Genomic DNA, 16198 nt, shown 5'->3' on the forward strand with positions numbered 1-16198 from the left:
CAATGTGTCTGTTGCCAAGCCTCTTTCTAAAGTGGAAGTGTAGAGGGCAAGCTAAAGAAGGGAAGAGCTCTACCTCCTCTGGGGTGGAGTCTACTCCTGTGAGGGCACATTTGGTTAACAAAGGTCATGGTGTCTGTTTACGTGGGGGTTGGAAAGATTAGCATGAAAGACTCTAATCCCCCAACTCAAAATACGGGTTCAGATCCAAGCAGGAAATGGAAAATGCTACCTTTGTCATTGTAGTTCATTGTGGGAGATCTTCAACTGAGGCTGCATGTCTGTGAGGGATCACAGTGCTCCTAAACCTCTTCAGAAATGTCACTGTTGTTTACCTCCAGCGCAAAAAAGCACCATCCAAGAGACATCTGGGAGATGTTTCCCAAAGCAGCACTAGAGACAGTATCAGTATAAGTATAAGTATATATACTTTTTTGATCCCGTGAAATTTGGTCTCTGCATTTAACCCAATCGGTGAATTAGTGAAACACAAACAGCACACATTGTACACACAGTGAGGTGAAGCACACACTAATCCCGGCGCAGTGAGCTGCCTGCTACAATGGCGGCGCTCGGGGAGCAGTGAGGGGTTAGGTGCCTTGCTCAAGGGCACTTCAGCCGCAGCCCACTGGTCGGGGCTCGAACCGGCAACCCTCCGGTTACAAGTCCAGAGTGCTAACCAGTGGGCCACGGCTTGCCCACAAAGCTTGCCCACAAAGCAGTAAGCTTTGCACTTAAAGACTCACTTGTGGCAATGCAGACTTTGCAGACTAATGGCTACGACCTCCTCCAACCTTCTAGCCTGTTTCATATAGGCCCAGCACCAGGTCATGACCAAGCACAGCAATAAGTAGGACAACACACTGCTAGATAGGGCTACATCTACATTACAACATGGATCAGATCCATTGGTTAGTTAGTTAGTTGCTTAGGTAGTATAGTTCTTTTTAATATGGCACTGATTATGTGTGCTGCTCCTTCAGTGCATACCTTGTCTCAGAGATCATAGAATTACCCACATCTAAAGACCGGAAGTAAGAGAATGACTCTTGTGTACTTTCCACGTCCTCTCCGCAGCATTTCTAGGCCTGTGCAATTCAGTTGAGTGTGTTTACGTTCTCTCCTGACGCAGTCCTATGTGTTTACCTCATCGACGCCTGGCTGACACAACACAGCCAGATACATTCAACAGGGATTAGCAGGGGGAGTGTTAGCCTGAATCTGATGATTTTTTGTTCTCTCCAGGCACAAGTGGAAAAAGGTCACACTGTCCAAGCTACATGACATTTAGAGGACAAAAGTGCTTCAAACAATATTGCTCCCCTGGCATCAAATGTATATTAACTGTTTAAAAGTTTCATCCTGTTTGAGTAGTGCTCATAAACTGTGCCAAGGCCAAATGCCTAGTTACAACGATACCAAAAGTGAAATTAAATTAAAAATATGATCTCCCTGGTGGAGCTAATGATTAATACGAGCGTACCTAGTTATGGCACAGTAAGTCACACTGAAGCGCGCATCAATTTACAGACCTGTTCAGTACTGGAGAGACTGTAAATAGGAAATAGGAAATTCAGATTTTACTGACATTTGAACAATGTTGAAATGATCAAAGGTACGTTTGAACTGGAATACCTTTGAACACCTTCAAGGGTCTATACATCTACATTGGCTGTTAGTTCAGGTCCATGAATCGGATAACTAACCAAACATCAGTGAAAATAGTGTTGTATTTGTGTGTCATCATGATGAATTGTTGTTTACATTCAGACCCAATACAACAAGTCGAGCCAGAAGCCGATGACTTCGACTCCACTTTGGGAGTTCAGAGACCTGTGACTTAGCAAATCTGTGGGAGTTCTGGAGAAAAGGATGAGGAAGAGATGAACAGAATAGGGCGAGATGATGCTCAGTGTAATGAACCGTACTGGGCAATGAATTTCATGTTTTTGTCCTGCTTTGTGATTGGGCAGTGAAGCAGCCCTCAGCATCATGCTTTAGGCTTGCACTATTTCTTGTGCTTTCTTTTGTGTCCGATCTTTGTGCCTGTTCCCCCAGGACACATGTTGGGCTCTGATGTCATTTCCTGTGTTCTGCGAACCTATTCTGTTAAAGGACTGTGTGCAGGCTATTTTAGGGACAATTCAGGCTTTAGTGGTTTGTTTCGCTATCACCATAGAAGTACTAAAGTAACCTGATTTAGAAAAGCACCCGCCATAAATGATTTGCATAGCCCCAGAGCATAGCTTGATTACAGTAAAGCACTTATGCTATGGGATTACATGGTCTAACCCTGAGTTAATCTCCTCAGGTTTGCGGACAATTTTTATGAGGAGACATTTACACGTGTGAAATGTACCAGTTCAGAGGTCACTAGGCTAAGAGTATTAATGGGAGATTAGAAGACAATGCAAGCGGATAATCTGTCTGTGCACAGCAAGTGTAATCAAAAGTTTGAGGACTGTCATGTTGTCCTCATTTAAACAATAATGGCCTTAGCTTTGGTATTTTTTTTTTTTTTTACTTTTCTCTCTTTCTACTTTCTACCTCAGTTTTGCTAGCGAAGAACAATTGTCAAACTCTGAAACTCTTTCTGTGTTTTTGTTGCCCTGGTGAAATGGCCAACATGGTATTATATTTTATGGGCAAGGTTCATCAGGTTCAGACAACATACTGAGGAATGTACTGGTGAAGTGTTGTTTGAATCATAGATTTCACAAGAAATGAAACAGTGCCAACCACCAGCATAAACAGCCCAGCTCAGTGTGATGTGTGATGCCTTTTCTGCTGCGTTGCTCTGCATTTCATTTACTGGCTCTGTAATGGCAGTGTTCACTCTCTCTCTTCAGGGACCTGTGGAAGTAGTGATCAATAAAGTGGCTCTGTTGTGACTGTTATCTCAGTAAGTCTGTCGAACTCTTTGACTCGCATGCTTCTAATGGGATGTCCACTTTACGCTATTCCCTATGGCCTTCCAGCACCCCGTGGTCAATACGATGCTGCCCTGCTCTACCACTTTGTGTCCACAACACATGTTGGTCTCCACATCCTGTAACTGCTCTGTGTTGTCCACCCTCTCGTGTGGAGGCAGCAGGGGACGGCCATGCTTGGCACCTCCAGGCAGAGGAAGATCACGCTGATGATTCTGCGTGGCAATACTCCACATGGATGCTCTGCTTTGCCTCAGGGGTGTAGGTTTCGCGGGTGGTGGTGGTGGTCACATGGTTGGTGTCTGATCACTTTATGATCATAAAGTGCCGTCCTTTTTACCTGCCAAGGGAAATTACTGCGATTCTGCTAGTCGCAGTATACATCCCGCCTACCAACAACAACAGCGATAAGAACGCGGCTCTTAGTGAACTGTACCAGGCTGTCAGTGAACAACAGACAGCACACCCAGACGGTTTCACCATCTTCACTGGAGATTTTAACCATGCTGATCTCAAAACTGTACTTCCAAAGCTACACCAGCATGTTGATTTTCCAACAAGAGGAGATAACATCCTGGACCTGGTCTACACTACACACAAAGGAGCATACAAAGCCACCCCCCTCCCCCACATTGGACTTTCAGACCATATCACTGTTATGCTAATGCCCGCATACAGACAAAGGGTAAAAGCGAACAAACCGGTTCGTAAGCAGGTAAAAGTGTGGCCTGAGGGAGCCTCCGATGCTCTTCAAGACTGCTTTGACACAACAGACTGGGAAATGTTTAAGCAGGCAGCCACTTACAACAACCGGACAGACATAGAGGAGTATACAGACACTGTAACCTCTTACATCACCAAGTGCATCGATGATGTGACCCACACAAAAGACATCATCACTCGGGCTAACTGGAAGCCATGGCTGACAGGGGATGTCCTCAGGCTGCTGAGGGCCAGAGACAAAGCCTACAGAGCTGGGGATGAAGCTGGCATGAAAACAGCGAGAGCCAACCTGTCCCGTGGCATCAAGGAAGCAAAAAAGGAATACACTCACAAGATAACCACCCACTTCAAAGACAGCAGGAACTCACAAAGCCTATGGCAGGGCATTCAGGCCCTCACGGACTACAAGCCCGCGCCACAGAGCTGTGAGAGCAACATCCCTCTGCTCAACAACCTGAACCGCTTCTTTGCTCGCTTTGAAGCACAAAACAGCACCTGCCCACAGAAGACCCATCCCCCTCTACATGAGCAGCCCCTGTGCCTCTCTGCCGACAGCGTGAAGAGGACACTTGCTGCTATCAACACCCGTAAGGCAACAGGTCCAGACAACATCCCAGGTCGTGCGCTGAAGGACTGTGCAGGGGAGCTTAAGGATGTCTTCACAGATATCTTTAACACTTCCCTGAAGCAAGCCATCGTCCCATCATGTTTCAAAGCTGCCACCATCATACCTGTGCCGAAGAAAACTGCTCCATCCTGCTTCAATGACTACCGCCCTGTGGCACTGACACCCATCATCATGAAGTGCTTTGAGCGGCTTGTCATGTCACATATCAAAGCCATTCTCCCCCCCACCCTGGACCCCTTCCAGTTTGCATACCGAGCCAAGCGGTCTACAGAGGATGCAATCTGCTCTGCCCTCCACCCAGCCCTCACCCACCTGGAAAAAAGAGACTCATATGTGAGATTGCTGTTTATAGACTTCAGTTCTGCATTCAACACCATAATACCACAACAACTCATCTGCAAACTTGACAAACTGGGACTCAGTACCTACCTCTGCAACTGGCTACTGGACTTCCTCTGTCAGAGGCCCCAAGTAGTACGTGTTGGCAACAATACCTCAAGCAGCATCACACTGAGCACAGGGGCCCCCCAAGGCTGCGTGCTCAGTCCGCTGCTCTTCACCCTGCTGACGCATGACTGCACTGCAACCTACAGCAACAATCACATAGTGAAATTTGCTGACGACACAACTCTGGTGGGTCTCATCACCAAGGGCGACGAGACTCAATACAGGTTGGAGGTCGACCATCTGACCACGTGGTGCAGGGACAACAACCTCCTGCTGAACGTCAGCAAGACCAAAGAGATTGTTGTTGACTTCCGGAGAGGTCACACCCAACACCTGCCACTGACCATCGACGGTGCTGTGGTGGAGAGAGCGAGCAGCACCAAATTCCTGGGGGTGCACATCAGTGAAGACCTCTCCTGGACCACCAACACTGCATCACTGGCGAAGAGAGCTCAGCGCCGCCTGTACTTCCTGCGGAAACTCAGGCGAGCAAGTGCTCCACCAGCCATCATGACCACATTCTACCGAGGCACCATCGAGAGCATCCTCTCCAGCTGTATCGCTGTGTGGGGCGGAAGCTGCACTGAATACAACAGGAAAGCCCTGCAGCGCATAGTGAACACAGCTGGAAGGATTATTGGTGCTTCACTCCCCTCCCTGAAGGACATTTACACCACCCACCTCACCCGCAAGGCGACCAAAATTGTGAGTGATGCAAGTCACCCCGCTCACAATCTGTTTGATCTACTGCCCTCTGGGAAGAGGTACAGAAGCCTGCGCTCCCGCACTACCAGACTCACCAACAGCTTCATACACCAAGCCGTAAGGATGCTGAACTCTCTCCCTCCTCTCCCCCCTCCACCCTCAGCTACATAACATCCTGGACATTGGACCCAAAATGGCCGCCTGCACTACTCCACTTGCACACTTGCACACTTGCACACTTGTACACTTGTACACTTTACAACTGGTGTTGTTGTCCTGAAAACACAACACTTCTGCTGCTCTTACATAACTTGCACCACTATGTCACTTTCTTCTTACTTAGGTCAAACAGAACTACCCAAGCCTTTTATTGGCCTGTATTTGCACTAGTATTTTTATTGACTGTCTATGCACAATTTCAACCACATTTTGCTGCTCTTATTTTTTCATTATTATATGTGCCCTCTTATTTACTTATTTACTTACTTTTTTATTTACTTATTTACTTACTTTTTTGTTTACTTGAATGTTATGTTTGTCTGTGGACCTAAATTGGTAAAATATGTCTTGTCTTCACCGTGGGATAGTGAGAAACGTAATTTCGATCTCTTTGTATGTCTGGAACATGTGAAGAAATTGACAATAAAGCTGACTTTGACTTGACTTTGACTTTGACTTTGAAGATGCGGTGTTATGTATTACTGTAATCATATGTCAAATGTCAGTTTTTTTTTGTTTTTTTTTTCAAAGAAGCTGTTGTGGATCAAGGTTATATGGCATATGGCTATTATAGCCACAAATGCTGCTCTAAACATACAGTACATTGCAATTCTGTGTGTGAACTGCGTGTGTGTGTGTGTGCGCGTGTGCGTGTGTTTTGCTGTGTTATCACTGCTCATGTGTCAGGTGACTGCCCTCCTCACGCCTCTCCTCTCCTGCATGGTGAGCGTTTCTCTTCTAGGAACAGGGCCTCAGCTGAGGGTCAGGGTCAGGACACTAAGAGACCTGATGCCAGAGTGGTGGGAGCCGGAGTGGTCAGATCTCAGTTTAAATGCGTCCCGCGCTCGCTGTTTTTCAGACTCCGTGAACATGAGACACAGCACTGCAACAGTATTATGAAATAGAGATGTCATGAATATGATAGTCCTGATATACATGTCACTCAATGTCTTCTCTCTCTTTCCACATCTTCTATTTAGCATGGTCAGACTTCTAGCTCATGTAGTTTTTTGAGTACTGAATCAGAATATATTTGTTAGATGTCTAATTGCTTACCTTGTGAGGTGTAGTGTGATACTGTGTCACTTGGACATCATCTGCGAGTGTCCGTGAATGACATCTGCCTCTCAGCTCCTCTAATTGGCCAACTTCTACTTTCATGTGTTATTTCTAGTGTTATTTCTAGTCCAGGATCAGGGCATACAGATGACCAATCTCCAGTGCTTTTAGATCCTTAGGAATTCAAAAATCTCCAAACCATTTAAGAGCGTGACTGTGTGAGAGTCTCTGAGCCTGCTGTTGTGCACATCAACTGACTTGTGTGTGTGTGTGTGTGTGTGTCTGTAGCCCATGCACCCATGCTCTGGGCCTCAGGATACTTGGGCAACCAGCTTTCAAAATGCTGAGACCAAAGTGAGAGATTCCATCCTCTTATGATGGATTTCATGATATGTTTTTGAGACCCGAAATATGAATGTGAGCTATATAAAAGTTGGGTGAATGAAATGGACCAGGGAGTCGGGTTCTGTGAGGGTCATTGTGTGAGTATGTCCAGCCTGCTAGTTTGTTAGCCAGAGGTGTTAAGGGAGTGAAGCTGGCGGAAGGCCATGTCAGCTCTTTAGCTGGACTTGTGCTAATTAAGAGCGCTAGTCTCTAATGGGTACTGTTAGTAGTGCAGGCTTTTAATGATTCGACTACTTCCAAATGCTACACTGCACTCAGATGAGTGTTCTGTAAGACACACAAAGAGATTAAAAAAGAACCACAAATCAGCTTCTGTTTCATTATTCAAAAGTGTGATCGGAATAAGGAATAAGAGGAATAAGAAACACTGATTTATTTTCTATGTGTAAATCTTTGTTCATTCCTTTCTTTTTATTTAATGTCCAAAAGATGACCTCAGAATTTGCTCACATTGACTGTGGTGAGTTAGTTCCATTCATGGGTGGATAAATGAAATAGCTGAGGCCTGTCGGTGGTCAGAGAGAGGAGGATGAAGACTGGACCCAAGTGATGAACATGACTTCACTCTCTGGAGAGGAAATGGTGGGAACCCAGCGGAGAGCTGGACAGACTGAGCAGGCGGGGTGTGGTGTGGGGGGAGGAGAGGCAGGGGGAGCTGAGTCAGGCAGGCGCTCAGCGCTGAAGACCTGAGGGCTTCTACTGGAACTCACTCAGGGTTCTGAGAGCCCCTTGCACATTAGAATCTATTGATTGACTGAGAGAGACTTCACTCTGACATGGGGAAACACTAGTCTATCGAGAGCAGACTAAAAGTCATGTCAAAAGGCATGTCTCACCACTCAGCAGCCATCTTGGCTGTGCCTTAAGGCAGCTATTTTGAATAGGGAAAGACTCAACTCCATATACAATGAAACATTTACAGACATACAAACATGTACATACACACATACATTAAAAGTGTATATCTGGAATCACTGGTTAAATGGGAAAATTACACATTTCAGTAGTCACTACAGTAAGGCCAGGAATACTTATTTGCTGAGTGTGCGTGTTCCAGATGACTATTGCTATAGTAACGGTGGAAATAAACAGAACATTCAGATGAGGTGACCTCAGGGGCAGGAGGACTTCCAGTTTTAGATCTGTCATCTTTCACATTGCAAACGTCTCTGTTCGGTTTTTCCCTCAGTGATTTGTCTCTGCCTTACAGTGTCTCTGATGCCTTATTTCCATGTGTCTTGCTCCACAGCTATGAGCGCATGCTAAAGATGAAATAGTCCAAGCCCGATTTAGAGCCATATTTAGACAGGCTTTTGGAATGTGATATTAAACAGGGGCCTGCCAGCTCATTCTATATCGAGCCTCTCACCCCCACCCCCCCACACCTCTGTTTTGCTTGGAGCGCTGACCTGGTCCAGCTCACGTGCCTTAACCTCTCGTCTTAAGAGTGCCTGACCTCTTCACACTCTAGGCTGGAGAGGTAAACAAAACAAACCTACTTAGCTGCAGCTGGCTGAGGTTGAATGTGAGCACAGATCTTGACCTCCGCAGCAGCCGGGGACCCCAGGTGACCCCTGAGTCCATCTGCAGCGTGCAGAGAGATGCTGACCGGTCCGGCCTTCAGAGCCAGGGTCTTTGAACTGAGGCTTATGCATTATGTAAACTGGTCAGTTTTGTTCCGGCCGGTGTATTAGCCTTTCAGTGCTGTAGCTGCTGCAGCTTAAGAGCACAATGTGAGTTGAGTTAAGGTCGCCGTTGCTGATAAATGATGCTGATCAATGTGTACGCCTTACCATCACTTGCCCATCACTCAGAGTAAGCCCCCACTAAATAACTCATGTCTGTGCAATTGTGCTGAGGTTGCTCTGCTGTCTGCTGTTGCTCTGATGGGAATTAGATTTGTTCTTTCTTGTCAGACCTTGTGTCTTCCTAGAAGTGTGTTAAGATATGCAGATAAAGTCAGGAAAATAATATGTTGGCCCTTTTTCTTACTATAAGCTTACTATACTTTAAAAACATGTGTTCTTTTTCTTATAAGATACGGTGTACACATACTTTAAAAACATGTTATTTTTCTTTTCCGAATGCTCTCTCTGATATGTTGTTTATTGATTGAAAATAAAAAATCATAAACACAAAAATAAAAACATGTTCTTTTTCTTTTATGATGCGGTGTACACCTATATACTTTAAAAACTTGTTATTTTTCTTATAAGATACAGTGTACACCTATATACTTTAAAAACATGTGTTCTTTGTTTTGTTGAATCAAGTTCTCTCCACATGTCTTTGCTTGACTGCAAACATGTACTGTATTTGACTGCACACCTGTAGACCAAGATGAGCTAAAAAGGTGTACTCACAATATCTCTTCCGGATTGGCAGATCTGAAACAGTAATGACCCATTAGTTGGAAGTTCAGAACTCGCTGTGTTTGCCACAGCATCCACACCCCCTCACCCTCAGTCACCTCCACAAAAATAGATGTGTTGGCTTGGTGCGCAGGGCAGATAAAAATGAGCTGTGAACATCATGGTGTGTACTGGCCAGGGGCTGAGTAGTCTGAGATGCCCTGTGTTGTTATTGATCACTCAAACTCTCTAACGCCTCTAATGCCCGCTAATGACCTCTGTGGCTGGCCTGCAGTCTGGCCCAGTCTTAATGCACTGAACCAGCAGGGAACCTGAGAGGGCCGCACAGGGGCCATATTTATTAGACTGTGTGTGTCAGCGTAATTAATCCTTGGTAGCACGTCGGTGGTATTAGTTGATGAGCGAATGCTTGGCAGCCATGCTGTGATCCCTAATGCCTTTTATGTCTCACTCAGATGTAGGTCAAATCTCATCACGTTATCACTGCCTTTGAATTGTGTGGAATGTTGTAGTAAAAGGGAATGGTCAGGTAACTTTTCCTCTCAGTGCATTTTCAGTAGACACACACACACTCATATAGGTATGGAGATTTATCAGGATATCGAGTGTTCAGTTGCATACTCTGAGGCAACTGACACTGTGCTTGGCCTTCTAAAATGTGTTTAATGTGCAAGCTGATCAAGGATGATTTGTGACCTCCCTCGTCTCCTCCTGCTGTTCCAGACTCTGCACCTGGGCGCCTGTGTCTCGTGGCCTCCTCGCGGTCTCCTCGCTCCTCCAGGCCGGTTTGGGAGCTGTGTCCATAGCGGTGGCCCCGCCCGCCCATGGCACCTGCCACCGGCCAGTGAAAATCAGCCAAGCTGGACACCGCCGCATCGCCGCTCCCTGCCACAGCCTCCACCCCGTCCCCTTACACACCCCCACAGAGCCCCCCCTCTCCAGGCACCTCCACCACCGCCCCCACCTGCCATGAGGAGCAGTATGTGAGCGAGGCCTCACCCCGGAACACCACCCCCATCACCAGCATCACCCACAGAGATGCAGAAACCATCACTGGTATGTTAAAGCTGTGTGTGTGTGTGTGTGTGTGAGAGAGCATGCCAGTAATTTTAGAGTTGAGTTGTTCAAGTGAGCTGAAATTTGTTCAATCTGCCGCTTGTGTACTTTTTGAATCTCACTTCAACATGCTCTTAGACCCTCTCCGGACCCTCTGCCTGGTCTTTTCTAATGGTGACATTTGTTTGGATACTTCACAAACTTCTCATGGCTAAGGTGCAAAACACAACCGCAAATCGAAAACCACCGTACATGGCACTATCAATTCATAATCTCCATGGAGGACCGCAGTGGTCACAGTATTGAAATCATTCTCAAATCATCTAAATATACGCATTTTACGCAGTTTAACTAAGCAAACAAAAAAGTGTTAGTTTCGCATCAGCAGAGAGTGAAGTGGCCTGGAGCCATAACACGTTTCATAATGTACTCCCTCTGCATGCTGATTATATTATGGATGCCTGGCTTGGCTCACGTGTGTGTGTGTGTGTGTGTGCGTGTGTGCGCGCACGTGTGCTGCTGATGGGAATTTATCCTTCTTTATCACCTTTGGCCATAGGTGTGTAAGAGATGAGGCTTCTCCAGCAGAGAGCACCTCTCCCATAGCTGCCACCCTCGGCAGGGCACGGTGGAATCCTCTAGAACAGGATTGCAGCGCTGATGGGATATTGATGAGCTTTTAGTTGGTTACTGCTTGATCGGTGCAAATATAATTTCTCCAGCTCTGGTATCCAAGCAGTAAATCACACTGAGATGTGTGAGAAATGATTTGACAATAAATGTGTCTTGAAATTGAATTTAGTCGACATCATGCAAACAAACCCACAGGATTTTGGACAGGTTTCATTGGCCTACCATGTAATCCCTTGCAAGCCTCTGTTTGTTGATTCCTTGTCATTATCAGGTCATAAGGAGGCCACTGCCTTCTGTCTCTCTCCCCATGGTTTAAAAATAGAGCATAGCAGGCCCAGTATTTCCTAAAAGCACTTTATTGAGAACTGCATTAATAACGCACTACTGGAGAGTGAAACGCCTGACCCAATAGCTTGTGTGTCACACAGACGTTTTTTTTTTTCCGAGGCAAAGCCGTGCATGAGTTAAAAATAAGCAAGTGTGAGAGTGTGTAGCTGGTGGAATTGTGGATCAGTCCAGTGTTGTGCCAGGAGAGAGAGAGAGAGAAAGAGAGAGAGAGAGAGAGGATGGTCCAGAACAACGCGGCTCAATGACCACCGAAGTGGAGTGCTGTGGCCTTTCCAGCGGCTGCTCCAGCTCTCATGGCCTCACACTAATGTCCCACACTGTTGTGAGTGGACGCATGTATATCTGTGTTTGGCCTTCTTCTGGCCAGCAGTAGCAGTGCACGCTCACTGGAAGGGTTTTTGTATGTGTTCTAGAGTTCTGCCCTTTAAATGGCATCCTTCAGCCAGTGCCTCAGAAAGAATCTGATGTAGACACAGACACACCACTAAAACAACTTCTGCCTGTCTTTTGGTCCCTGTTAATTTATTCATGCTGCTAAATTGACATCAACATTTATTTTACAAAATTAATTAATTTATTTAATCTAAACATTTTAATGAACGAGGATCAGCCCTCTCTCTCAAGTCTATGACACCAGAGGTGTTTTCTCTGTGTGGAACTCATTCCTCAGCTCAGCTACAGATCCTCAGCGCTCTCCCCATGTGTGTGCTCTGTTTCTGGATATCATGGAATCTCTGATGCAACAGTAATAAGTGGATTTGATATTAGTGTAGAAATATTATGGTTGATGTCTAGATTCTAGTAGCATCTCTGGTGTGTGTATGTCTGCAGTGATTGATTGCTGTGCTTCTCAGAAAGTTAATGGATATCATTGATTTGGTGCTTAGCAGATGGGGTTATATAATCCTTATGAAAGAAGTGTGTGTGTGTGTGTGTATGTGTGGGGGTGTGCGTGCATGTGTGTGTGTGTGTGTGTGAGAGAAAGAGAGAGGGAGCGAGAAAGAGAGAGAGAACGAATGAGCCTGCTTCCTGTGTCGTTGGGGACTAGCTGGGGCCTGGGAAAGGGGTTCTGACTCTCTCGTCTCCGCAACAGTTTGCGGATCAGCAGAAACAAACCTCACACTGTGACAGTCACCATACGGATGCATGCAGGGCACTGGCCTGGGGCCTGTAGTTACTGGCTGCGATGGAGAACAAGTGCTTGCCAGCTTCTTCTCAGTGGAGCTGGAGGCTGTTCTGAATGAGACTCCCTGCTGTTTCAACAGGGTTAGCTTGACAGTGGATGAACCCAAGAGCTACGTCACACAGAGCCATCCTGTCTGATACGTTTGGTTGTCTGTAGGCCTCCTCTATGGGATGTGTATTTGATCGTCTCCAACACCAAGTGGAGTAATGTTGCACTCTTGTTTCTGTCTTTGGCTCTGAATTTGCATAGATGTAGAAACAGTGGTTCCAGGGCAATAAAATAGCCCACAATTAATGAATAATTTATTTGGTAGATTGCTGATCATTCTTATCTTAATTCTCAAACATTCACAGTTCACTCACAGTAAAGGTGGTCATTGCGTCATTTGATAGTAACACCAATTTAGTGCCAATTCGTAACGCCTGCTTGATGGATTTACCGGTAGTTGTTTTATTATTAGCCTTTACTGTTTCAACCTTTGGAGCCCCATGTGAGTTCTGCTGCACTTTACTGCTTCAACCTGTGGGTCAGATCCTTGCCCCATGTGATGAGCTGTGCTTCACTGGACTGAGGAGCTGTGGTCTGGAGGTTGAGTACTGCCCTCTAGAGGTTGACAGTAATACCATCAGGGTCATTGTGTGGAGTTGTGGCTAGAAACTAGATGTTTCTGTTGGAGCAGATCAGATGGAAATTCAGACATTTCAAGACTGTGCATGTTGACTGATTATTTAAATGACTGTTTTACTTTTGGTGTATAGGATTTCACATGTAGTTCATACGTGAATTTAGGACTTTGTGACCTGTATTGTGAGAGTGGGGAATAGGTTTTAAATCATCTGAACCTTTTGCACGCTGTTCCATTGAGTGATTGAGTATAAAAGAGCAGTTGGCCATGTGGTGCAACTTGCAGCTCTGATGTAAAATGTTAAGTAAGCTTGTTTTATTGGGCTATAGATGACCCGGCACTCATTTACATGTCTATAGGTATCTCGTAATGCTGACATAACCCATTTCCATGGTGCCCTGTACCCTATTGTCTGGAGCGCCATCTAGTGGATATTCTCCCGGAAAAAGGGAAATGTTGTGTAATCTGTAGATTACCTTACAAATTTGCATGGGTCTGTAGACCTTTGTGAAGGTATTTAATTTATCTTTTAAATAAAATTGATTAAAAAAAATCACAGGTCAGCCATGGTACATAGTGATTACTAGTGACATTAACTAGCATGTGGAAGAATAGTGTGGAATGCTGTTTTGGAAACTCAATGTGCCACTTTATTCAGACCAATACATGGTTTGCCAGTGGTTTCTCCGTTCGCGAATGGTGAAATACTTTTGCTTTGCATATCTTCCCCATGGCAGTGTATAGCACTACAATATGTAATACCGTTGCATAAGGGAACAGCTATATGTTGCAGCTTGCTTGGCAGATTCTGAACGTTAGACATTGACCTCCCCCACGTGTGATAACCAGTCACTCCTTGCACATGTGTGTCTGTGCTTGCTGTGTCTTTGTGAGTGTATCAGTGTGTGTGTGTGTGTGTGTGTATATGTGCCTGTTGTTAAGCTGTTAGTTGGCAGCATTCACTGTGAGAACGTGATTGTCATGTGCCCCAGAGACGATGAGAAGAAAGAATGTGTGCCCAGACAGAGTGAGCGTGTGTGTGCTGTGTGTGTGTGCATCCTTTTTTCACTAATGAAGGCTCGTGACGCTCTTCGTCCGCAGTGAGCTGGTAAGAGTCAAATCAAGTGTCTTCATAATGAGCACTCTCACAGTTCTTTTCTATGAGGCCTGTCTGTGTTGTTCTTTTTCACATTCCTTCTCACCATGGCCTGCTTCTTGCATTCATTGCTTCACGTCTTTGTGAAGGATTTGCTTTAATCTGAGTGTGTCTGTTCAATCGGTGCTCTTGGTTTACCATCAAAATCTCAGCCGATGTAAATCTTTACAGTCTCAAATTGGCCGATTGCTGATGTCGATACCAATATGTACATCTTTTTTTTATTTCCTCTTAAAGCAACACAATCTATATATTTTACCATAAAGTAAAAGCTCATCTTGATGCTACAGGGACTTATAATATGCAGAATGAAGTCTCTTACATGTGCCCAGAATGCTGGATATCGCTCCATGTGACGTTTTTGATCGGGGAGGATCATGACCCATTTAGTTTTTTGACGAATAGAGTTGCGTCTTAGTGCTAGATGCCATTGATTATTGATCTGTAGATCTGTGCCGATTTATTATCCTGCTGATTTCTCTGCCAGGAATATCTGCAGAAATGTTCATATCTGCAAATGGCGATATTATACAACTCTTCAGCTGTTCTCCGCCGATACCAATGCTGTACTGGTAATATCCTGCAAACCTACGTCTTAGTGCTGGGTATACTAGGGAACATCCAGAGCAATAAGTGGTCATTCTGACCTCATCTCACATTAGTGCCCCAGCCTACCGCACCAATAAGAGCTCTGCCAGCACACAAACACTGCCCAGAGCTGTTTCTATGGAAGCGGTTTGTTTGTGGGGAAACTTTGCTGTTTTCTGCTAAGTTCAGCAGACCAGACCTGACTCACAGGCCCCTTCCTTTCCATGGCAGCTGTAGCGGTACTGTACTGTACTGGGGCAATTGGGAGCTGTCGTCGAGCTGTCTGCCACTGCTTTTTCCTGGAGGCCTGCCAGCCTCCTCTGCTTGGTTGTGTGTGTGTGTGTGTGTGCGTGCGTGTGTGTGTGCGTGTGTCTGTGTGTCTGTTTGTCTGTGTATCTATATGTGTTTGTCGGTGTGTGTGTATATGTGTGTGTGTGTTGTACACTCATGCTGTATGTGAGTTATGGTTATGCTCATAAAATATGCACAGGAACAGGAAGGCCTGACCTTTCTGAGTCAAATAATCTTTTAATTTTATGTCCTCATTTTTATTTGAGAGTTTGTACTTCTAATTGAGCTGTCAGAAGAGTCTGTGTAATTGGCCAGTAATGCTCAGCTCATGACTTGTTCATGTTAGTGTCTTGGGTCTTCAGCTTCTAGATTTGACCTTTTGAATTATTTATTTATTATGTATTGATACAGTATAGTGAAACTCTGACGTCCATGTCGATTTTCAAAATGTGAGCTAAATGTGAGGATGAAAGGTGATTCCAGGTCTCTGAGAGAGAGAGAGAGGGAGAGAGAGGGAGAGAGAGGGAGAGAGGGAGAGAGAGAGAAATTGACAAATCAGCATATCATCAGCTGTCCCTCAGCTCCAGCCCGGCTGACCTGGCTCTCGGCCGCTCCCTGCTGCAGCTGACATGCGGCGCAGCATGTTGACACATGGGAGCAGCCCAACATCTGCACAAACACTTCAGGCCAGTTCCTGTTGAATGTTGATTCCTGAAAGGGTTCCCTTTCCTCCGGCGCTCCAAGACGTCCAGACGTTCCAGTGGACAGGTCTAATAAGGGTGCTGCCTGAGGGTCAGGGCTTTGAACAGTACTTTTTGGGTTGTTACGTT

At 45.6% G+C, this 16198-nt stretch overlaps 1 protein-coding gene across 1 annotated transcript in view; it reads left to right on the top strand.

Moving 5' to 3' along the window:
- The first annotated feature begins 10335 nt into the window (after positions 1-10335).
- trak1a (trafficking protein, kinesin binding 1a) overlaps positions 10336-16198 on the top strand; it is a 37741-nt gene continuing 31878 nt past the window's right edge. Inside the window, exon 1 of the mRNA XM_042106744.1 lies at positions 10336-10541. The gene's annotated coding sequence lies outside the window, so the exon portion shown is untranslated. The remainder of the gene's footprint in view (positions 10542-16198) is intronic.

This window comes from Alosa sapidissima, chromosome 10 (genome assembly GCF_018492685.1).
Source record: "Alosa sapidissima isolate fAloSap1 chromosome 10, fAloSap1.pri, whole genome shotgun sequence".
Classification (NCBI taxonomy): Eukaryota; Metazoa; Chordata; class Actinopteri; order Clupeiformes; family Clupeidae; genus Alosa; species Alosa sapidissima.